The following is a 24,883-nucleotide window of genomic DNA, read 5'->3' as shown; positions in this document are numbered from 1 at the left end:
TTAAGTGTTGAACATTGTGTTTCTGACTGTCGTTTTCAGTTTTATGTATTAAATTAATGACTTTTGCAGCCAGCTTAGTAATAACACAGAGGTATCTGAAACAGCATACAGGAAAGTAAATGAAATCCCCTTTCCCAGAGACCTTTTAAGTCAGGTACCTACCTGTCAAAGCCCAGTGAATATACTGGCCTGCTCACCTGAGGATCTTACTCCAAGCCTGTGGTCTCCAGCTTTATCACGGATCAGAATCACATAGAGAGCTTGTTAAAACACAGATTCTGCCCTCCCTGCCGCCTCCTCCCCAACCCAAGCACACAATCACACCAGTTTCTCTGATTCAGTTGCTCTGCAGTGGCCTGATAATTTGCATTCTAACAAGCTCAAGTGATACTGATGGGGCCTACTCTGGGGGCCACACTTTGAAAACCATAGACCTAGGCAGCTCAAATCTACTCTGGACTTATTTTTAATTAATGAATGTAGATGCTCATTCATAAACCCATGGTAAATTGAAAATATCATAAGTCAAAAGTGCATGTCATACACTAACCTACTGAACATCACAGCTTAGCCGAGCTTACTTTAAATGTGCTCAGAACACTTACATTAGCATATAGTTGGACAAAGTCATCTAACACAAAGCCTACTTTATAATCAAGTGTTAAATATCTCATGTACTTTACTGAATACTATACTGGAAGCGAAAGACAGAATGGTTGTATGGGAACTTGAAGTACGGTTTCTACTAAATGTGTATCTCTTTTGCATCATCATAAACTGGAAAAATCATAAGTTGAACCATCATAAGTCAGGGACTATGTATTTTCCCCATGAAGTCATTACCATTAAATATGATTTTTATGCAGCTAATCTTTCCCATACCAATGATGTATATATTATTGTTTAAATAATCAGTGAAACTACTTTTCTTATATACAAGAAATAGGGCAATTATTTTCTGTTTGGGTAACTACAGAAGTTTTTAAAAAGCAAAGGAAAATAACATGCTTAAAAGAAAGATAAATGGTAAAAGATAAAAAGAATAATGAATAGGAAAGTAGAGTTATTTGTAGCTGAAATGGAAAGAATTTAGCCCCTGAAAAACTGTAAGATCAAAAGGTTATATCAATAGACTACATCAAAGGTTTTCTAAAGGTCTCCCACAGAGTATTAGCTCAAGCTATACAGATGAGGTAAATAAGCACATTAGAGACTAAAATTCTGAATTATATTCTGTTATTTTCTTTAAAGAATACAGCATATTACTGGATATGTGATGAAGATAGATAAGTGGTAACATTAGTTATTTTGTTTAAACTATAAAAAGGAAAATTCAGTCTGATAGATGAAAGATTTAATTAATTTCTAAAATGTATTAAAGATTTTCTTTTGGAAGCTAGTGGATGAATTAATATTAATATATTATAATTATTACATAGAGAAGCATTATTTCACAGAGGCTAAAAATTACTTCAGCACATGACTTAATGCAATGAAAGCATGGATTACACATGTCAATTACTTAAACTGTCTCAACACATATATTTAAACTGTACCTGAGGCCTATAAGTATTACTGAGAATAGTATATAAACACAAATAAGAGGTAGATCAAAACTACAAATGGTATTAAAAACAAGTTGATCTTCATTGGAATTATAAAATAGATTCATGATAAATACCCGATCTCAATAATTTACTCAATGGTACCTACACATCACACTACATTTATTTTGAATAAGTACTGATAATTAGCTATTTTCAAAACTGCAACAAATTGCTAATAGCAATTAGCAGAATGAACACAACTTTGGCAAACAGATTCACAGTTGTCCCTTTACCACAAGCTTTTAGCCTTTCTGAGCATCAGTTTCCAAATCTGCAAAACGGAAATAATATCACCACCTCACACAATTTTGTAAAGAGATTTATTAACAATGCACTGTGCCTAACGCACTGAAGGTGCTCAGTAATTTCAATCTTTCAACTAATATTTTTGGCACTCCTACTATATGCCAGGCATTGTTATCGATACTGGAAATAAACCAGGGAACAAAACGGACAAAATTATCTGCCTTCTAGGAGTTTATTTTCTATGGTACATTTATTTTACCTTGTCCTGGGCACGGTGCTGAGTGCTTTGGGAATGAATAAACTAGCCCCAGAACAGGTCAAGTATTTAGTTCAATAAAAAAGATAAAATTAGGATAATCATGCAGTATATGAATTTAGGGAAACCAGTACGTCTTACGAGAAAGCATGGTATGAGGTCAGAGGATAGAAAGGGAGAAGAGGAAAGGCTTCCCAGAAAAGAAGGTATTATAAGTGAGCCTTGGGAAATGTTTAGAATCCTGACAGAAGAGATTTATAGATTTTAGAAAAGGTAATATGAATACAGGCAAGGAGGCAAGGAGGGTGGAGACTGTTTATTTAAGTAACAATGAGTAGTTCAATATGGCAGCAGTTTCAAGTACAAATTAAGAAGTGATGGGAAATTAAATGAAAATCTAGGTTGGGACCAAACTGAAGCCCTGACTTGCTAAGATGAAGAATATGGGAAATCGCCAAAGATGTCTGAGAAGATTGTGATATGATACGGACATTTATAAGATTTATTTGCACTTCCTTTCGGCCAGAACCAGCATCTTCCAGTAATTCACCAAAATGACAAGCACAAAGGGAAAGAGGAAAGGCACCCCATACATGTTCTTTAGGCCTTTTAGAAAACATGGAGTAGTTCCTTTGGCCACATACCTGTGAATCTATAAGAGAGGTGATATTGGAGATTTCAAGGGAATGGGTACTGTTCAAAAAGGAATGCCCCATCAGTGTTACCATGGCAAAACTGGAAGAGTCTACAACGTTCCCCAGCATGCTGCTGGCATTGTTGTAAACAAGTTAAGGGCAAGATTCTTGCCAAGAGAATTAATGTGCATATTGAACACATTAAGCACCCTAATAGGCGAGATACCTTCCTGAAACGCATGAAGGAAAATGATCACAAAAAGAAAAAAGCCAAAGAGAAAAGTACCTGGGTTCAACTGACGCACCAGCCTGCTCCACCCAGAGAAGCACACTTTGTGAGAACCAATGGGAAGGAAACTGAACTGCTGGAACCTCTTCCCTATGAACACATGGCATCAGAGGTGTTAACAAAATAAATAAAATAAAAGACTTCTGACTGAAAAAAAAAAAAGATGTATTTGCAAGAAGTGTGAACGATACATTGAAATGAGGGAGAAAAGGAAGGACGACTCATCTGGAAAACCTGAATAATGTGCTTCACAACACAGTTTGCCAATTACCTAACGAGGAGTAGGATCATTAGAGACTTCCTAAGGCATCTCTGAGCACACATCTGTGACAACAGTAATCCTACTGGCTGACAAGGGCAACACAACAATCTGGCATGAGCCACACTCTCGTGTTCTTCACTTGCCCTATACCACCCGTGCTGGCTCCACTCCTGTCCTCTACCCATTACCAATCCTACATCCTAATACTACATACCCACATATTCCTATCATCAACCCATCCATCCTGACCGTGACCCAAATCAAGCAGGCAAAGAAGATGTGACAAATTAGGCATTTGGGACCACGATACTTCTTCTCATGCACTAGCCTGATTCAAATGAAGTGAGACAATCTGGGAGCAGAAAGCCACTCTGGGACTCAAAGTAAAAATTACCTTTCAAAGTTTCCATATCCCATTGAAAGCATTTCACTTTTTTCTTAGTCCTTGGTTTAAGGATCTTAAAAGTATAATAATGCTTCAGATTCAGGCAATTTTTTTTCTACCTTGGCAAGGCAGAAATGTTGATTTCTAGCTAAAGGACATCACAGATAAATAGAATATTTGTGAAGAAAACATCTGAGGACATCTTTCTAGGAAAGAATTTAGTAAAGAAGAAGGGATGTTATAATTTAAAATGTTAACTAAAACCTTCTAACTATATTATTATTGTCTAATTAAGGGGAAATCAAAGTTTAAAAACACATGCTAAGTAGTTATGAATCCTATAAATCGAAGAAAAAGATTTCACAACATTTTGAGACAGGTCAAAACTGACTTTCACTTTCCTTCTCATAACCAAGAAAATTATGATTTGTATTACCTAGCCTACCTAAAGAGTTAAAACCTTGTAAGTTTTACTAAGAGGAATGTAGTAGTACCCATCTTCCTCATTCAAAAAGGCCTTAAGCTGAATAAGCAGACTTTAGAAAAAGAAATTAAGGAGTATTTAATTAAAACCTATCAGCCCTAGGCCCTGGCAAATGAAATCAACAGGAAATTATAGGGAAGTAAAGCTCAAATCTGTTCAACACTGCTTATTATTTTAGAAAATAGGTGGAGGCGAAACAGTGAATGTGAGCAGAACAGCTTTGTTTTGTGGTTTCCCTTATAATCCAAATGTTCTCATCAGAAAAATAATTCAGAAATAATGATACCTAACATAAAAGTACACACAATAAGGGAGACGGGGGACTTTGTGAAAGAGGGGATATATAATATCATATATGTGCTCTTTATACTAGGACTAATTGCTTTATTAGGATAGTGACTTGTTTTCTCTGATAACTAAAATATATTCACTGCAGAAATTTTAGAAACTGCATATTAACACCATGAGAAAAATACAAATCAACTATAATCCTACCACCCAAATATAAATACTATTAACCTTTGGTTTATTCCCCACCGATAAATTGGTTTCTGTGCATAGATTGATTTTTTTTTTTCAAAATTAGGATATCATTTTGTAACTTGCTTTTATCCACTTCTCATACCATAAACATTTTTCCATATCATGAATATCTTCTCATATTACTGAATAGTTTTCCCAACAAAATGATACATTTTGATTTGTTGTCCACATTTGTTAATGTGATGTGTGAAAATGTGGTAATTTATCGCTATGCTGGGATTCTTTGATTATTGGGAGGTTAACATCCCCCCTACCCTAACTTTAGACAATTAAAATTTTTTGTCTTTTGTGAATTGCTCATTTATATCTATTTCTCATTGGGGATCATTTGTATAGCAGTATTCATCTGTGTCTGCCTTAGTCCATTTGGGCTGCTATAACAAATTACCATAAACTAGGTGATTTGTAAACAATCAAAAGTTATTTCCTAAAGTTCTAGAGGCTGGGAAGTCCAACATCGAGGCGCCAGCAGATATTGTGTCTGGGGAGAGCTCACTTTCTGATTCATAGGTGGCACCTTCTCACTGCATCCTCCCATGGTGGAAGGGGCAAGGCAGCTCTTTGTGGCCTCTTTTATGAGGGCACTAATCCCATTCATGAGGAATCCTTTCTCATAATCTAATCATATTCCAAAGGCTGTACCTCCTACTACCATCACACTGGGGAATGAGAATCAACATATGAATTCAGAAAGGGAGGGAACAAACATTTAGACCATAGCAATCTCGCACTGCTTTTTATAGTATCTTTTTAAAGGGAGCATGTAAAATACAGAGCTTACCATTTATATATATATGTATATATTTTTTTTTTTGCTTATTATATTTCTCAGTGATATTTCTGAAAGTGGTATTTTGTCATTACAAAAATAACAGTTGCTTTAAAAGATTTTGGAATATTAGGAAAAATATAAAAAAGAAAATCAAGCTGTAACTTTACCACCCAGGAATTCACTTTTTCGGGGGTGGGGGACATATGATATTTTAATGGATATGCCTACTGATGCAAAAGAAACTTGTATGCAAACAGGAACTGCATTAATCTTTTTCAATCCTTATTAATTTAGGACATTGTCTTAGAGTAACAGCTTAATAAATATTTTTGATTAAACAGATTTTATATATTTATTTCAAAATTATATTTTACACATAAGATAATATATTAAATTTCACTTTTTTACGGAATACATCGCAAGTATATTTCCAAGTCATTAAATTTTAAAAAAACTTTTGTAACTGAGTTTTATCAATATAGATATATAAACTACACTAATTTATTTAAATATTTTGTTATTGGGGCTTTGTTTCCATTTTTTCGTATTACAGATAAGATGGTAATAAACATTTATAAATCTTCATATGTGATTCATATTATTTCCTTAGGCTATATTTTTAGACCCAAGATCACCTAGTCAAAGGCTATGAACATTCACAGGTTTTGTTTTGTTTTTGTAGAGATGGGAGCAAAACGGGACCAGGCAGGTATTGAACCCTTGAGCTTAAGGGATCTTTCTGCCTCGGCCTCCCAAAGTGCTAGGATTACAAGCATGAGCCACTGTGCCTGGCCCAACATTCACAAGTTTTAATACATACTACCACGTAATTGCCTCAAATAGTTGTATTGATATACCTTTTATTGAGTAGCATTAAAAAAATTCCATTAAGGCCACAACTCTTTTACAAAACTAGCATCACTGTTAGTCCTTATTCTGCAAAGCAATAAAAAAGTATTGTTTCTATGGCTAAAATGATTTCTGAAATGAAATAAATTTATCTAAGAAAATAGGGAAGGAATAACTGACCAGGAATGGTGATAGCATCCAGCACACATATATTTGCTCCTAGAGTTGATAAATCAATTCTCCTTTTCTTCAAGCACTATTAAATTTATATTTATCAATGCATTGTTCTGTGAGAATTCTCAATCTCACTTGTAGCATTTTCTTTGATTCTTCTTCATTAGAAGAACTACTTCCAACTATATCAGACAATAAAGAAAACATGTAATGAAGGCTTGAATATGTGTACATTTTTTTTAACCCTTAATTTAAAAAGTCAATTATAGGAAGTACATTTGTCTGACAGGTGAGTCACCTCTGTTCTATTATAAATTATAATCATATTTGAGCATTTCCCTTCGTTTTACTGACAATAGCAAAATAAATGATATCCTTTTTTTTGGGGGGGATGGAGTTTTGCTCTTGTTGCCCAGGCTGGAGTGCAATGGCGTGATCTCGGCTCACAGCAACCTCCGCCTCCCGGGCTCAAGAGATTCTCCTGCCTCAGCCTCCCGAGTAGCTGGGATTACAGGCATGCACCACCATGCCCAGACAATTTTGTATTTTTAGTAGAGACGGGGTTTCACCATGTTGGTCAGGCTGGTCTCGAACTCCTGACCTCAGGTGATCCGCCCGCCTCGGCCTCCCAAAGTGCTGGGATTACAGGCATGAGCCACTGCACCCGGCCCTACTCAATTCTATTTAGTCACTAAGTATGAAAAGTATTCAGGTTTTGCTAAGCCAGGGTCAAACACTCCCCACATCCTAGTTTAGAGTGCTTAGATTTTCCCTCTTTTTCATGCAATTTAATGAATGTTAAATTAGCATGAAAATTAAATACTATTTTTAAACTCCCTAAAACTTTAAAATGTTGCTGTTATTTTTCCAAATGTATAAAATGATCTCATTTTAATAAAAATAGACTATCTCAATGTAGGTATATGATACGTATTTGTAGTGAGAATAGAAAACAGTCCAGAAGAAGCAGTTATTACTTTTTGAGGTGGATCGGAGTGGGAGGCTCTTGCTGCGGGAACTGAATGAACTACTCCGTTGCAATGATTTTTGCTCTTCACAAGTCAACAAGGGTTTTTTTGATGATGCTATTCTTCACAGAAATGTGACCTATATGATTTAAAGGCTGATGCAAGTAAATATTGGTGGATGAGGAGCCCCTGTCCTTGTTGATGCATCTTTCAAGGTTGATTTTGAGTTAGAGGTTTGCTCTGTCCATACAGACTTGTTTTTCTCCCTGCTTAGAACCAGCATGAAAAGAACGCAAGAAGAAACTTTGGTCTTATTCAGATCACATTTTAAAAACCTGAGCTAGCATGATAAGAGCAGTTAAAACATTCTTTCTAAAGGCACAGGGTCCCAGACACAAAAATAACCATCCATTCCCTAACCAACTGATGTCTCTCTGCTGTACGTGGTAAACTAAAACTACATGTTTTATAATGTAAAATAAAGGGTGCCCCGAATAACAACTAGGTTATTTAAAGTTAGTGTTTTGGGGGAAGCATGGGGGATTCTTTGTAGCACTCCTTTGAAAACTATTTCTGAGAAAGCTCCAATACAAACACCTTTTTCTTCCTAAGGAATCAACCTTAGGGAATCAACCTTAAGGAATCAATCTGCTGGGCTAAATCTTCAACACTTTCCCCTTTCATCACCTTTGAGGCAGATAACCAAAATTTCTTTAAACTGCTTATTTCACAACGGGATGACAAAGGAGTGTGTGTGTGTGTGAATGCGTGTGTGTGCATGCCCGTGTATGCCCGCGTGTACAAAGGGGTGTGTGTGTAAGAATGCGTGTATGTATGTGCTCGTGTGCGCCCGCGTGTGCATAGTTTGCTTTTTTACAAAATCCAGCATTTAAAATAGATTTTTAAATTCCCCTTTAACAATCAAATGATTGAAAATGGTGTAATCATTTTATCTTTTTTTTTTTTTTCAAGTTCAGTAACAGCCCAGAACTGTAGTTTTGAGCCATGGCATCAAATCTAAACCCGACTAGGGAAGAGGAGCGGGGAGAAACAGGAGAGAGAAACAGAAAGGAAAAGCCGGTGGGCGGTGAAGCAGAAGGCTGGGACAGTCAGAGGGATTCGCCGTCTCACTCTTACCAATTCCTCCCTCGGCACACATCACAGCATGTTGGTCACGAGTCGCAAGGTACAAGAAAAGAGCTAAGCACAAATCCGAAGAGTGAAAGCAGGTTGTGCTTCCACGCCAGCCATTTGCCTTCCGGGGAAAAAAAAAAAAAATCACTTCTCAGACATCTCTCAAACTCAGCTGCGGGAGCCAGCGCCGGAGCGTGTGCTGAGCTCGCAACCTACTTCTCCCTCCGCTCCTCCTCTCGTCTCCGCCAGGCTGCAGAGCAGCCCGAGCTGCAGTGCACCGCCAATCGCCCGCCGCCCCGCCCTCCGTGACGTAGCAGCGGCACGGCCTGGCAACTGCCCGGCTCCCAGCTCCAGCTGTTTGACAGAGCTGCCCTTCTGCCCAGCGCAGATGCCCCAGTGACCCAGAGCCCTTACAATCTCACCTCTGACTTTCACCTCCCAAGTACAGGTTGCTCGCGGTTGACGGTTTGGTTCATTGTTCGCTGCAATTCTAACAATTCACTGCTTTAGCTAAACGTGGAACACTGGACAATTATTTTTTGGAGGGTAAAAGAGATCAAATCTAAAAATGTCGCGCCACTGCATTCCAGCCTGGGCGACAGAGTGAGACCCTACCACAAAATAAATAAATAAATAATATGTAATGTTACTGTTTTTATGACTAGAAAAGAAATGAGGAAAAAGATTACAATTCTGATTTGGTCGTTTTCCCCACACCTTGCCCTTGCGTTCCCTTACTCAGGATAATGTGGCTTTCTCCATACACCTGCCAAGGTCCGTTTGCTTAAAATTCACAACTTCTTTTTAAACTTCTAAATAAGTTTCAACAACCTGTCTGGTTTCTCAAAATGTCTAATTTGGAAAGAGGAAAAGCCATTTAGTGAAGGCCGAACCAATAACTCAGAACAAAACCTAATAATCCTGGCTGCCTGTTTTATCCCATTGAAACAAATATAAAAAGTGGAGCCAAACTCTCCACAACTCTCCTATATTGTGCCTCTCTCTTCCATTCTCTCAAGTGTTTCTCAGATGTGCAACAAGAGAAGAAAACTAAATGAGCATGCAAATGTTTGACTATTAGTAAGGAGCTCACCAGTACAGACACAGGGAGCTGGTTGGTAGGCTTGAAAATTCTCTCAGACCAAGAGAAGCCAAACAAGTTTCTGCACCCACTGAGAACGTGCTTCTGCCAGACGAGGAGAAACAAGTTCTGGGTGTGGCTTCCTGTGATGCTCCATTAGGGAAGCCTCCATCTGCAGGTAAGGACAAATCTCTAGAGCTTAGTCAAACTTAACCCCCAGAATTAACCCAGCCTAGTAGAACACACTGTCATTTACATGGCCTCTGAAATTCCTGGCCCTAGTAGCACTTTTTGCAGTCATATGACTGTCTGTAACATCCTTTAAGATGAAACACATTTCCTATCTGAGAGTCAACGTTATAGAGGAGACTTAAAACTGTAGCTGGGCCCCCCTGAGCTCTCCCAATCAAGCACTGGTGTTGTTACCTCAGCAGAGGGCCTTCCTGGGAACGTACATACCAGGACAATTCAGGCATGTAGCTGGCATTTGCAGCCTGTTTGGATTGCTTAAATCAGTGGTTCTAACTAGCTACACATCAGAGTGAACTGGGGAGCTTGATGCCAAGGCCCCACCCAGGCCAATTAAGCCGGAATCTCTGAGAGTGGCACTCTGGCAATGTCTTTTTTTCGAGCTCCTCTAGAAATTCTAATGTGTGCACAAGGGTTGAGAATCACTAAGATTTGAATTATTGTCTTAGAAGAAAATCTATATTATATTTAAGTCTAAAGAGCATAGTAGTAGAATAATGGAAAACATTATGTAATACAACTTAGCCTTATACATATTCTTTATATATTTATTTTAATATAAATATAAAAACATGTGAAGATACACCTCAAAATTGTTTACTCAGGGAAGGATAGTGAGGGGAGATTACTAGCTTTCTATTTGTGTCTGTCATTTGAATGAAATTTGTGTCTGTATCATTTTGATAATTTAAATATTTCTAATCAAATTTTTAAAAATCGATACTCAGAAATGCCATGAAGGTCATTGGAATAACCACTATTAAGGTGGGTTTCTGTCAATTTATTAGGTTTTGTTGTGTTTGGTGTTTTCTTTTTGCAATGCTTCTGTAATATCCAATTTTCTCCTCAGAGTGATTCCTATTTTGAAAAAGATAAAATATGATTCTTAATTTAAGACATTAGCTACTTTAAATCTATATAGTAATTTTTAATTTAAAATATATTTACTTTCTTGTAATTTCAGGAAGGTATTCTTTTTGCACTTCTCAGGAAGTTTTTTAAGAAAACCAGTATTTCAACTATATAATATAGAAGTGAGGGAACTTCATCTTTTCCAGCTAGAAAATTATTTGGACTCTCAACACTAATAACTCTCAATACTTCATAATTAATTGTCAATGGGAAATATATGGCACAATAGTCAAATGCCTAGGTTTGACCTGGTTTTAAATCTTGGCTCTGCAAATTTTTAGATATGTGATCTTGGGTACCAACACTAAGCTCTATAGGTAAAATGGATCTAATAATATCTTCCTCTGTGTTATTTAAGATTATATGAAGTTAGGTAGCTGAAGTGCTTATCACTGTGTAAAACACTTAATAGGTGCTTAATAAATGATAATTATCAATTTACTAACTTCTATTTTTCCCTTTCTTAAACATACTCAAGGATTAGTATGGCAGCAGAAGACAGAGTTATCAGAAAACATTTTTCTAAAACAGTAAACAGGGTTCTTCCTGGAACCTATTATATTTGTTATACAGTTATATGTAAAAGAGAGACATATTCATTATTTCAGGCTACTGCTTTAACATGTAACGTGTAAAGCAGCGTGGTTTACTTTTGTTTACCTCAAAATATTTCACGTTTCCTAAAGTGGCACACAGGCTGATTTCTTATGATTCATAATCAACCACTGCTTTTTCTTTGTACTTGTTATGAGTCAAGTACATTTTAGGACATTTCTCACGATCAGTTTTCTGACTGACTTTTGGAGAAAGAAGAAGAAGAAGAAGGAGAAAGAAGAAGAAGAAAAAGAAGAAAGAAGAAGAAAGAAGAAGAAGAAAGAAGAAGAAAAGGAGGAGGGGGAGGGGGAGGAGGAGGGGGAGGAGGAGGGGGAGGAGGAGGGGGAGGAGGAGGGGGAGGGGGAGGGGGAGGGGGAGGAGGAGGGGGAGGGGGAGGGGGAGGGGGAGGGGGAGGGGGAGGAGGAAGAGGAGGAAGAGGAAGAAGAGGAAGAAGAAGAAGAAGAAGAAGAAGAAGAAGAAGAAAGAGATCAATGCTGCAGGCAATTACACTTGTCCCTTGTAGATGAGCCCTGATTTTAACAACATAATCACAGGATTTGATGTCTCTTTTTTTCTTTCCTTAATATTCATTGAGTGCTGGTGAACCATTTCTGTTAGACACTGTACTAAGAAGTTTACAGCTATGACTTCGTGTATTCCTCTTATCATCCCTATGAGGTCATTCTTCATTTACAGATAAGAAATCTGAGGCACAAAGAGTTAGAGCAACTTATCCAAGATGGCAAGACAGCAGGTGAAAGAGCTGGCTTGAGAACACATATTCTTAATGCAGCTCTCTACTGTGGGCTAAGCAGCACAGCTTTCAATAAATTAGGGAAGTGAATAGTAAATGATTTTTGTTGGGATAGGGTAAAACCATGCTATGACTATAACTGCCTTGTTGAAATTCTTTATTTCTAGAAACAACAAGAATATCTACATTATTATTACTAGTTGTAAACATAGATCTTAATTTTATGTGTGCGTTTTTTTTTTTAAAGAGGAAATACATTTCCTTCCCTTTGTATCAGGTGAGTCCCTTTCGTCCATAGGAGAACAAATTGGCTTTTAACCTTGTAAAAACCTTTAACATGCAATGATTACACAGGATATCAGAAAGGGAAACTCCACAGATTAGCAGAGATCCAGGCTGGCCCTGGAGTTCTAGATAAGTCCGTCAACCATTTATTGATTCTGTTTGTAATATCAAGAACACTGGTAATAGGACAGTAGCACAATTCCTTATATGAAATGATGGCCCTTTAGTTTAGGAAAGATAATTAGTTTCTTATTTAGACAAAGATAGGTACCAGAGCTTTTTCTGAATAAATGTAGTTGAGAAAAAGAAGTATACATTTCTCTGGATAATGTGTATTTCCCCTAGTGACCAGAGAAGGCAGGAGTTTGGAAACTTTGGAGAGGTGAAAGGATGGGAGATAGTTCTACCTAGAGATAAGATGGAATTCAGCTTCTAAGGAATGATAGGTAATCTTGCACCAAATGTGGAAGAAGACCCATGATCAATTCCCTGAATAGGTATTGGCTGAGTGACTTTCAGAAAGTAATGTCTTAAAAGTTTCTCTTTTAAGCTATTTTCTCTTTCTATGGTGCTGTATTCCTCACAAATCAGAGCTCAGGCAATGGGCTATGGGTACAGTGCAAGATAACACTATCAGCCTCTGTGACAGCTGCATGGGACCTGGGGTGTCTGGAGCCCACCATGGATAAGAAACTCATGGATCTGATGAAGAAGCCTGTGTTCCAGACTCTCAAAGAGCACAGCAAGTGGCAGAGAGAATGTTCAGTGGGGTTGGCGAGGAGACTGGGCCAGCACAGCTCTAGACACCCCAGGTCCCATGCAGCTGTCTTAATTTTCACATATCTTTATTCCTTATTTTCACAGTGTGTTCTGCAAATTAAAGCTTGGCATGAAAAACTGAACTGGATTCGAAATCCATTCACATTATCACAAGGAATTCCAGTATTACATTACCCAGTAAAATATTAATTGGAATATTGTGACTGCCAATATTCAACAGGTTTTGACATAAAAATGACAGCTTTATGTGGTTCAACTAATAAAAGAAAGGACTATTAGCATCTTTAAGTATAATGTCAATTATTGCACAATCTGGTATGGTTGTAAAAGTCATTCGTAAGCTTTTGTCACATATTTGAGTGAACATAATTTCTCATTGATAGTAATTATCAAGAATTTGAATGAATCATTATAAAGTATCAAAAATTATAACTAGCCATTTTAAGCATAAAACCTCATATAAAAATGCACCCAAAAAGAAGCTAGACACAAAAGTCTACATATTGTTTGATTCCATTTCTATGAAATGCCCAGAATAGATAAAGCCATAGGGATAGAAAGTAGAGTAGTAGTTGCCAAGAGCTGGGGGAAGAGAGGAATGGAGCGTGACTGCGAAGGGGTACGGGGTTTCTATTTGGAGTGATGAAAATGTTCTAAAATTAAACCACTTAAAAGGGGTGATTTTTATGGTATGTAAGTTATATCTCAATTAGAAAACATATAAGAAAAAATGTTCACTGAAGCAAGCAAAAATAAGAATTTTTAAATGTTTTATGAGGATATTGTATATGAACTCAAAGTTTAATATTTTTCTCAATACTTTGAATTTTAGTTTTTAACAATTCTGTAATACAAAGAAAACACAATGAAATTTTATACCAAGCCCCATAGAGATCAGTTAGTTTACTTCATGAGGCTGTACAGGTATCATCATTTTTCATGAGTGCTAGCACATGAAAAAGGACTAAAATCTCTGTGTTGTATTATCCTCCAACCTGTAATGAAGTCTGCTCTGCCCACTGCCCCTATCAATTGGGTTGGGAAAGTTGGGAAGGAATGTCTGCCTGAGAGGAAGAGGCCAGAGAAAAGATGGCAAAGTTGGAGGCTATATGACCAGTTGGGATTAAAAATTCATGGGAAGGTCGGGCGCGGTAGTTCACACCTGTAATCCTAGCACTTTGAGAGGCTGAGGCAAGCAGGTCACTTGAGGTCAGGAGTTCGAAACCAGCCTGGCCAACATGGCGAAACCCTGTCTCTACTAAAAATACAAAAAAATTAGCCATGTATGGTGGTGGGCATCTGTAATCCCAGCTACTTGGGAGGCTGAGGCAGGAGAATTGCTTGAATCCGGGAGGTGGAGGTTGCAGTGAGCCGAGATCGCGACACTCCAGCTTAGGCGACAGAGCAAGACTCCGTCTCAAAAAAAAAAAACAAAACAACAACAACAACAACAAAAAGAAAACCAAAAATTCACAGGAAGCACAAATTCTGGCTAGGAAATGATTAACCCCTCCTTTCTCTGTGAATCTTGTAATCAGGAGGAAGCTCTAGCTATTTTATTTGAATTTTGAGGGATAAAGTGACCTTAGAAGGCAGAAAGAATTTGAAATATGTGGATTAAAAATCAATTCTACAATCACTAGAAGAAGTTGGACCAAAGTGAATTAAGTCTTCAGTTTCAACCCCTCTTTACCCAGAACTTTGTATATTTTATTCATTCACTTATTCATTGAACAAATATTAATAGAGCACTGAAGATGTGGCAGGCACCATTTCGGGTGCAGGGAATATACAAAACAAACAAAAAGCCTTGCCCCTCATTGGATGGATGTAAAATATTTAATATAACAAATGGCAATGTGTGCTATGAAGAGCACTGCAAGGTGAGGAGGAGAGTGCCAGAGTAGGCGAGAGGGATAGCTTTTGATTTGGGGAAGGTCTTACCAAGAATGTGACATTTAAGCAAAGATCTGAAGTAGGTGAGTGAGAGAGCCATAAGGGTGTCTGGGGATGGAGCATTTCAGGGTAAGAGAACATGCAGTGCCTTGAGGCAAGGGTGTGCCAGCTATGCTGGAGAGGCAGTAAAGCACCGGCGTGGGGGAACAATGTGGAGGTGGCAGTGGGAAGTAGTAAAGGTGGCATCAGAGACATAAAGTCATGGAAGACTTTGGATGTTACCCTGTGTATGTTGCAAATACGTAGATAGGTTTTGAGTAGAAGACTGATACCATCTGGCCTATGTTCCAACAGGATCCCTCTAGCTTTTTTTGTTGCCAATAAACTGTAGGGAGCATGGCTGATGCTGGGAGACTAGTCAAGAGGTGATTTTAACAATCCTGGGGAGAGGTGATTTTGGCCTAGGTTAGAATTGTAACTGTGAGGGTGGTGGTCAGCTTCTGGATATATTTTGAAGGTAGAGCTAATAGGATTTTTTGTAAATTGTGTGTGAGTTATAAGAGAAAGAAAGGAATCAGGGATAATTCCAAGGTTTGGGGTGGAACAACTGGAAGACAGAAGTTTTTTAATTGTCCTGGTTATTGCTTACCTGCGGAATAATTTATTGCTAACATTCCCTGGATCTGACCCTGATAGGGATGGTAAAGAGTATATGTGTGTCGGGGTGGTAAGGTTTTTATTTTGTTTTCATAAGTGCCTCAGTATCTGATAATTGGCCACTTGGAATCAACAGTTATGAAGCATGATATTCCTTTAAGGATAAGTCTAGCTGGGCACTTTGATCCCCTGATAGTATTACTGCTAAAAGCCAATTATATAGCAATACATTTTTTCTTTACTTATTTGTTTCCCATTTAGATACATTTTTTGAAATATTTCACTCTTCAGTTGAGTATCTTTAACAGAATCTTGCAAAAATTTCAAAAGAGAAACTAATGATTTCAAAGTTCAAAGTGAAGTTTCAGAGGGGCTAGCAGAAGTTTTATATAAGATTTGTCATTTCAGTGGGCCTTAAAATATGAGCAAGAATATCATGATGGAGAAATAGAGGAAAAGCCTCTGGCTAAAAACAAGAAATAAGAAGAAAAACACAAAGATGTTACAGTATACGGCATATCTGGGAATTTTAAAAATATTTATGTGGCCAGAATATCGTAGAGAAGGAAAGAACAAAAATTAAGGCTCCACTGTGAAGGTTTTCAAGAAGGAGAGTTGTGGTCTGACCGGGGCTGTAATAAAGTAACCTAAAATAATGGGTAGTGCTGGCACTGCAGTGTGAGTGAAATGAAACGAAGGCCTGAAACAAGAAACTGGCAGCGAGTGTGGAAAGGATGGTATGTATTCAAGAGTTTGTGCAAGGCCAAGTCTTCCCTGTTATGAAAAGAAAAATGAGAAGGAACAGAGCTCCATCCAATAATTTAGGTCATATGCTTGCAGGAATGTTACTGCTCTGCAGGAATGGGGTCAGTCAGCAGGTCCTGAGCTCTTCAGAAGATCCCTGACCTGGACAGGCTATACTAGCTGATGTATTTTTGGTCTGACAGATGAAACAGCACTTAAATTACAATAGGAAGTGACATTACTCTGTTCATTTAGTTGCCTTATAAAAAGTCTAGTGTAAGTTTCCATGCTGAATGTAGTGACATCCCTGCCATCTACTGGGTGAAGTGTCAAATCTCCTTTTTGAGTGATTTTGCTGATCAAGTTCCATTATCAGGATGTTCATTCATGGAAATATCACAATAGAAAGTCACTATGGCCATGGAACTCCTACTGATCTCCTGTGTGCCATGGAGGGGCACACAGTAAACTTCAAAGGTGCTGGTGATGTTCTACCATTTCTTTTTTTTTTTTTTTCTTTTGAGACAGAGTCTTGCTCTGTCGCCAGGCTGGAGTGCAATGGTGCGATCTTGGCTCACTGCAACCTCTGCCTCCTGGCTTCAAGCGGTTCTCCTGCCTTAGCCTCCTGAGTAGCTGGGACTACAGGCACGCGCCACCACACCCAGCTAATTTTTGTATTTTTCATAGAGATGGGGTTTCACCATATTGGCCAGGATGGTCTCTATCTCTTGACCTTGTGATCCGCCTGCCTCGGTCTCCCAAAGTGCTGGGATTACAGGCATGAGCCACTGTGCCTGGCCAATGTTCTACCATTTCTTAAACTCAGTGGAGTTATATTAGGGTTCTCCAGAGAAACAGAAAGAACAGGATGTGTGTGAATGTGTGCGTGTGTGTATGTGTCAGTATAGGAAAAGAGAAATATTTATTTTTAGGTTAGCTCACAACACTGTGGGGCTATTAAATCTAAAGTCTGCAAGTAGGCCAGCAGGCTGGAGATCCAGGGAAGAGCTGATGTGGCAGTTCCAATTAGAAGGCAGTCAGCCAGCAGGATTCTCCCTTTCGCAGGTGGGGCCGGGGGTGCGGATAGGAGGGGGAGCTCTGTCTTTGCTTATTAAGGGCTTTAGCTGGTTGGATGAGGCCCACCCACATTATGGAGGAAAATCTACTTTCTAAAAGTCTTCTGATGTAAATGGTAATCTCATCTAAAAAATACCTTCACAGACATATCTAGAATAATGTTTGACCAAATATCTGGTACTGTGGCCCAGCCAAGTTGACACATAAAATTAACCATGACAAGTGTGTACATGAGTCTTCCTTTAAACTATAACTACACATTAAAAATAAAAACAGGCCAGGTGTGGTGGCTCATGCCTATAATCCTAGCACTTTGGGAAGCTGAGGCAGGAGGATTCCTTGAGCCTAGGAGTCTGAGACCAGCCTGGGCAACATTGTGAGACTTCATCTGTACAAAAAATTAAAAATTAGCAAGGTTTGGTGGCACTTGCCTATAGTCTCAGCTACTGGGAAGGCTGAGGCTGGAGGATCACTTGAGCCCAGGGAATTTGAGGCTGAAGTGAGCAGTGATCACAACACTGCATTCCAGCCTGGCTGACAGAGCTAGACCCTGGGTCAAAAAAAAAAAACCAAACCAAAAACAAAGTAAAGGGAAGAATCTAGAAAACATCCTAACTATTGCCTTTGTCAGCCAGGCAGGCAGAGTTAAGAGGCAGAAAGGAGGGCTGCCCAGACCCCCCAAGAGGCTGACTCCCTTGCTGTATCTGAAACTGCTTCTGCTGGCACCTGCTGGCATTGACTACTGCTATTATTTAAATCCACCCAGCCTATCATGTTTCATGTTCAGACTAATTTGAACCATTTGTCATCTAGAAGACACAATTCCTGAACTCACAGTAAGCGCAGAGCAAGGCAAATATGTATTACTCTGTTCACCAAAATGATGTTTCTTAAAAATGATGTGTTTATTGAAGTTCCATAAATCAAATTTTATTTCAAATGCCTTAGAGAAGCTTATTGTTAAAGAACGCTGGTGATGAATTCCTTTACAATTTCAAATTTTGCTATGTTCCTTTTCTTATAAAAGGGCAATTATTATGTGCAGTGTACTCTACTAGCCTGCTAGATTCTGAGTGGTTCTTTACATTGTCCCTTGATAGGCTATTATTTTGTACAAAATCCATTTGCCATCATTAGCATATGCCCTTTGTAAGAATTCTTGACAATGTTTTCATGTGTGTGTGCCTTTTATTAAACCAGCTTTTACAAATGCTGAGAGACGGCTTATATTATCCTTTTATATGCTCTTGATTTACATAGTTTAATCTGTGCTAAAATTCATTTGATATTTTGGAAAATATTTCTCTGCATAAAAACAGGTTAGAATAAAATGAGCTTAACAAAAATGAATTTACACAAGTGTCTGTGTTCTTTTTCTGTTAATTTTTAAGAGGTACTATCTCCAGCATATAATTTTTGTTACATGGTATGCCAATATATAGTTCCCCATTCTCCCTACGTTCCAGCATGTCAAGTGGACAGCTCTGTTTTACTACCAAAGAAAGTCAAGACTTGATTAGCTCTATTGAATTGTGTTCTGATGATGTTGATGCGATAGCCAGTGCTTGAGTCTGGATTGGACTTGACCACTGGTGACTTCAAATTCTGAGGACCTCTGTTTCCTCTTTTGTAATAGGAAGTCTGATTAGATGCCTTTTGAGGTTAGTTTGGCTTCTAAGACGGTAATTATCTGTCCAAGTTTTTGTTTCCTATAATTTAGCAACAATATCAACAAAAGGGCTATATTAGAAAATTCTACCTGCATCCCCCTGGATCTGAACATTCCTCATGATACTATAAATAGAAATGTCTTTATTCTTGCCATCAAATTTTGATTTAGAAATTTACTCATTTTTGGATACATACTGACATTGGGTTTTATTATCTGTCTTTTTGATTTGGGTGATTCCTTCCAACTAAATTGCCGTGCTTATCCATTTCTGCCTATGGATATTGAACCCATCTCCCAAATCCTGTTTCTTCCTTTACCTGAAGGTCTTTGATCACCCTGACAGTGAGTTCTCCTTCTTCTAAACTCCTGGCTTAGACCCATCATGTGACATTTGTCTTTATTTTTATTTTGTTTTTGGAATTTAACTAATCTAGAAAAATACAAAGTCCATAAAACAAATTAATATTATCTTACCATTCAGAAATTCAGAATGAATTACAGTTACCATTTTGGATTTTATGCCTCCAATCTCGTTTCTTGTTTTTTTGTTTTGTTTTGAGACTGGGTCTCGCTCTGTCACCCAGGCTGGAGTGCAGTGGCGAGATTTTGGCTCACTGCAACTTCCTCCTCCTGGGCTCAAGCCGTCCTCCCACCTCAGCCTCCCCAGTAGTTGGGACTACAGGTGCACGCCACCACGCCCAGCTAATTTTTTTTTTTTTTTTTGGTATTTTTTGTAGAGATAGGTTTCACCATGTTGCCCAGTTGCCCAGACTGGGCCTTAACTCCTGAACTCAAGCAATCTGCCCACGTCAGCCTCCCAAAGTGCTGGGATTACAGGTGTGAGCTACCACTCCCGGCCTCTCTTGTTTCTTTGATGAAATACTATAGATATCACTAAAGTCCTCCTCAACACCAGTCCAAGTCTCATTGACAGAAGCTACATGTACATATGTAAACTTCCAGATTATTTAAAATATACACATATATATGCTTGTAATTTTTTTGCATTTTAACTTATGAGCATGGTTGTTATATGGTATGCCAATATATAGTTCCACATCTTATGTAGGAATGTGGATCTGAGAGTTCCTTTAGGAGGAAGAAAGTACAGAAGGAAGTGTTTCCTTTTTAATTTCCTGATATAAACCAGACTATGCAAGGAAAATCTGCAAAATACTTTAATTATCTCCAGGCCTTTTCCAATTTTCCTCTTCGGTTCTCCCAAGGATCGAATACGCTCATGCTAACCTTTGCTGCTGCAAGCTCATTGTTGAGGAATTTCTCTGATAGCCCTTCTGGCCCATCTACATTCTTCAAAATTACCTATTTATTTGACTTTGACCAAGACTGCCTTAACATTCCCCAGCTTGACTAAACTTTAGATCGGCTTCTTCCCTGACACTAGACCCCTGACCTCCATTTTTGTACAGCATATTTAGAAAACCTGTAACATATTTTCTCTGCCTCTTTGAAATATAAATCTTTTAATCAGTCTCTTGTCAGTTTTACAACTTACAAATGTATTTCTCAAGAACCTTTGAGCCATGTCTTTGAAATGTAATCAGCAAATGAGATAGTCACTCTATGTTTCATAACTTTGGTGGGTACCTTCCTCCAAGTTGTAAAACTGCATCTTGTCACAAAGATATGGAAAAATTTACTCTTCTTTTGAGTAAAGCCAATTAGTAAACACATATAACTTATACACTCCCTCTCACTTCCAACACTTAGAAATCCTACTGTCCTTTGTTTCAGTGGTGTTGAGTTTGGATTGAGCTCTGGCCCCTCTCCCCTATTGGAATAATGTTGAATAGAGTCTTCCTTGCCTGTTTAACATTGTCCAATACAATTTCTGTTTTGACACTTTCAATGTTCTACCCCAATCAAGATTCCTATTTCATAATGGTCCTTCAAACAAAATGTCAAAAGGAAAGTCATCATAATCAAAACTTCAGTGACTTACATGAATGGCCAGTTCTTTCTTAGAGTATCATAGGGGCTTTCATATATTTTAAAAACAGCTATCTGTTAATTCACATGTATTTCTGAGCTCCTTCCCAGCAATGTAACAGCAAATAATTTAAATATTTTAGGCAATAGAGCCAGGATATTTTGGTCAAGGATAAAATTTTGAACCATCCTTTGTGGCTTTATGCCCTTGATTTTCAATTTCAGCTGCACATTAGAATTAGATGTAAAGAAAATATACTGCTGGGTCCACCCTTGGAGATTCTGATTTCATTGGTGTAGGTGTGAGCTGGTCATAGGGATTTTGAAAAGCTCCTCAGTGGATTCTAATTTGCAGTCAAGGTTGGAAATCACTGCCTACCCTTTACATCGTTTTTTTTTGTTTGTTTTTTTTCCCAAGTCAGAGTCTTGCTCTGTCGCCCAGGCTGGAGTGCCATCGTGAGATCTCAGCTCACTGCGACCCCCGCCTCCCGGTTTCAAGTGATTCTACTGTCTCAGCCTCCCGAGGAGCTGGGATTACAGGCGCTTGCCACCACGCCCAGCTAAATTTTGTATTTTTAGAAGAGATGGGATTTCACCATGTTGGCCAGGCTGGTCTTGAACTCTTGACCTTGTGATCTGCCTGCCTCGGTCTCCCAAAGTGCTGGGATTACAGGCGTGAGCCACTAAGCCCGGCCTTCACAGTTTATTAAAGCACCTCTTCTATTTCTGAATTCAACAAACACTTTTTGGGAGTCACCTTTGTGCCAGTTACTGTCTAGACACTCGAATGTGACATGGCCTCTGCATTTCAAGGAGCTCTCAGAACAACGGGAAAGTCAGAATATAAAGAAACAGCTATAATGCAATAAGGACTATAATAGATGTTTATTCAAAGAGTTATGAAAACACAGGTGAGACAGCAATTAAAGTTCTCTGGGAGTTGTGTCTGAATTCATTAGGCGAACTAGGTGTGCATGGAGAGAGTGGCAGGAAGAAGGAGGGGAGATTCTAGGCAAAGGAAACAATAGGAACAAAAGTCCAGGATCAGAAAACCACCATTCTCTAAATGTTCTAAAGGCCTCCTTTGTTATTGCTGCTGCTGCTGTTGTGACAACATTTGGTCTAAGCCAGGTGATCTCTTGGTTAGTAAAAGGTTACCTTTGCATTTTCCAGATCTTCATCTTTTCTATGAAGTTTTGTCCACATCACTGTATCTCAACACTGACTTATGTCAAAATTATCTGGGGAGTTTTGTAACAGCAGTAACATAACATTGGTGTTCGTAGTCAAAGAGACTCTGACAGTATTTGTCTGCAGGGTATGACCTTTTCTTTCTTTCTTTCTTTCCTTTTTTTTTAAAGCTCCCCATGTGTCCACTACAAACAAGCATTAAAGATCATTTTGGGAGACATAGTGATAATTGCATTCCTATACCAATTTAGAAAACCTTGCTTGAGTAGACTTAGCCAACCTGTATTTTAAATGGGTAGACTTTATGGTATGTGAATTATAAAGCTATTTAAAAAGTACAAAACAAAAGTGTGACACATTTAAAGTTAAAAATCAATACTCAAAAATTCCCTGGGTTGACGAATGTGCTTCTTTGACTAAGAACCACTGGCTGAAATCCTAACAGCTTACGGATGTGGTGGTTCTAAATACAGGGCTTAAAAGGGGTAGCAATTGGGAGGCAGGAGGTTTTACATGCACAGAACCTTCATCAGAAAGATTAATTGAAAACCTGGTGTGCCATTAAAGAATGCCAGCCCCTGAGGTTATAGCATGTATTACATCTTAGGTCCAAAATTGCAGCTCATTAAGTATTTCACTTTAACAGAGCGATTTCAGCTTTTAATGTATTGTTTTCTTTAGTGCTACACTGAAATAAATGTTATGGGCTCCCTCTATTGCTCTTCTTAAACCAAAATATCTATTTATTTTAAAGATCTCTTTAATGGAGATCTTAAGTGGCTCAAGCTACAAGATTATTTTTATCTACAAAAATATAATGAAATAAAGAGGTGTTAACAACATTTCTGAGTTACATATAATGCCCTAAAAGAAAGACAAAGGCCTTCAGTTTATTAAGTTCATTGACCAGAATGAAATGACACACTTATCAAACTGATTTCTAAGAACCAGTTTTTATAGGCAAACAAATCTGTCTAGGTTTATACAGACAAGATTAAACTCATCACCTTGCAAATCTTTGCCAATTCGTCATTCATAACTTCTTTTAATGCAATACAGCCAATGCTAATGTAACATTCAAATATTTTCTATATGGTTACAAGACCGTAATTAAACTCCTTTGAACTTTAAGCCCCTTTCCTCTCAATAGTTTATGAACAGGAATAATTTTATGCAGATTGCAATGCAAATAACTAATTACATATATATTGCTGCACAACTAATTAAGGTGAACAAATTAGTCAACTTCAAGTCATAGGATAACCTGAAAAGCACGTTTGAACTGAGGAAATAAATGTGAAAAGAAGAAATACAGACCATTTCTTTTTATTAAAGGATAACATAAACTCTGAATAATGAACTAATATCTTTTCTTTATTCCTATAACATTTTGTTGGAAATTGTAATTACTGGAGATACAGTTGTCAGTTCATAGGTAGTAAAATACATAACCCCAGAATTTGGGGAAAGACAAATATTTTTCATCTGAAATTAACTAGTAAAACTCAACTCATAATGATGGGGACTAGTAACGCCCAGAGTAACCGTCTGGGACTGAAAGCTCTAGTATTTCCTGAATCTTGGTCAAGACTCCACATGAAGTAATTACAAAGGTATGGCATCTAGTAAAATGGAGAATCAAAGAAACATAGAATTTTTTTCTGCACAGTCAAGAGAAAAGGATGCTTTCTTCTTTCTTTCACTGGAAATATCCCTGGAATGAAAGAGGGCCATTAGGTCATGACAATTTAAAGAAAAAAGTTAATTTAGGTCTATTCCATTTTCTTTCATTCAGTCTTACATTCACGGAGCCTCCTTATGATCTATAATTTGGTTGACTAAAAGAACTTGTGGATCAGAATACGGCATCCTACAGAAAAACAATTTCTACTCTGTGACATTCTGGTTTATCAATCAGTCTCTTGAGAGTTTGGTTACAATGAGTCAGTCTCTTCTGAATGAAATGACAAGCTCAAGTTTGGGGACCTAAAAAGCTGAAAAACAGACCCCTAATTCTGAATTAGTATATTCCAGAGGCTTACCTAAACAGCCAGCCAAGTTCACCTCCTTGACTTCTCTCAGATATAACTGCTATAATTATAAATTTTAATCTAAGGTGATTGTGGCAATAAAATGAAAAGGGATTGATTGGATTACTAGGCTCTCAGATTTTCCTCTTAATACAAATCTGAATCGATACATTTTTGAGGCAGATGCAAAATATTAGTTGGAGCCCAGTTTTATATTTTGCTAGTGGTAAGTGCAAGCCATGAAGGATTATGGCTCCTCATGAAAATGTGGAAGACAATTGTTTACAGTGTTTATATGAGGATTTCTTCTATGAGAAATTCTCTTTTATTTTTAAAAGGCATGATTGTGGTAGAAACAACTATACATTTATTAAATTTCATTTCTTTCTGCACACACAGCTAAGTTA

General features: G+C 37.9%; 1 protein-coding gene and 1 pseudogene across 20 annotated transcripts in view; one reads left to right on the top strand and one right to left on the bottom strand.

The window, feature by feature from the left end:
- Nucleotides 1-24,883, bottom strand: part of ATP10D (ATPase phospholipid transporting 10D (putative)) — a 158,940-nt gene that overhangs the window by 128,554 nt on the left and 5,503 nt on the right. For 9 of the 20 annotated variants that reach the window (XM_054553877.2, XM_024245724.3, XM_009239933.4 and 6 more), the window contains exon 1: nt 8,608-8,878. The exons of 8 other annotated variants lie outside the window; for them this stretch is intronic. The gene's annotated coding sequence lies outside the window, so the exon portion shown is untranslated. Of the gene's footprint in view, nt 1-8,607; nt 8,882-24,883 lie in introns of those variants that run through there. 3 more of the 20 variants (XM_002814721.6, XM_054553879.2, XM_063723392.1) reach the window with 3 other exon arrangements.
- On the top strand, nt 2,661-3,189 carry LOC112132992 (large ribosomal subunit protein eL21-like; annotated as a pseudogene).

Source organism: Pongo abelii, chromosome 3, assembly GCF_028885655.2.
Source record: "Pongo abelii isolate AG06213 chromosome 3, NHGRI_mPonAbe1-v2.0_pri, whole genome shotgun sequence".
In the NCBI taxonomy this organism is placed as follows: domain Eukaryota; kingdom Metazoa; phylum Chordata; class Mammalia; order Primates; family Hominidae; genus Pongo; species Pongo abelii.
Note: the sequence above shows the minus strand (reverse complement) of the source record. Positions and strands in the feature narration are given on the sequence as shown.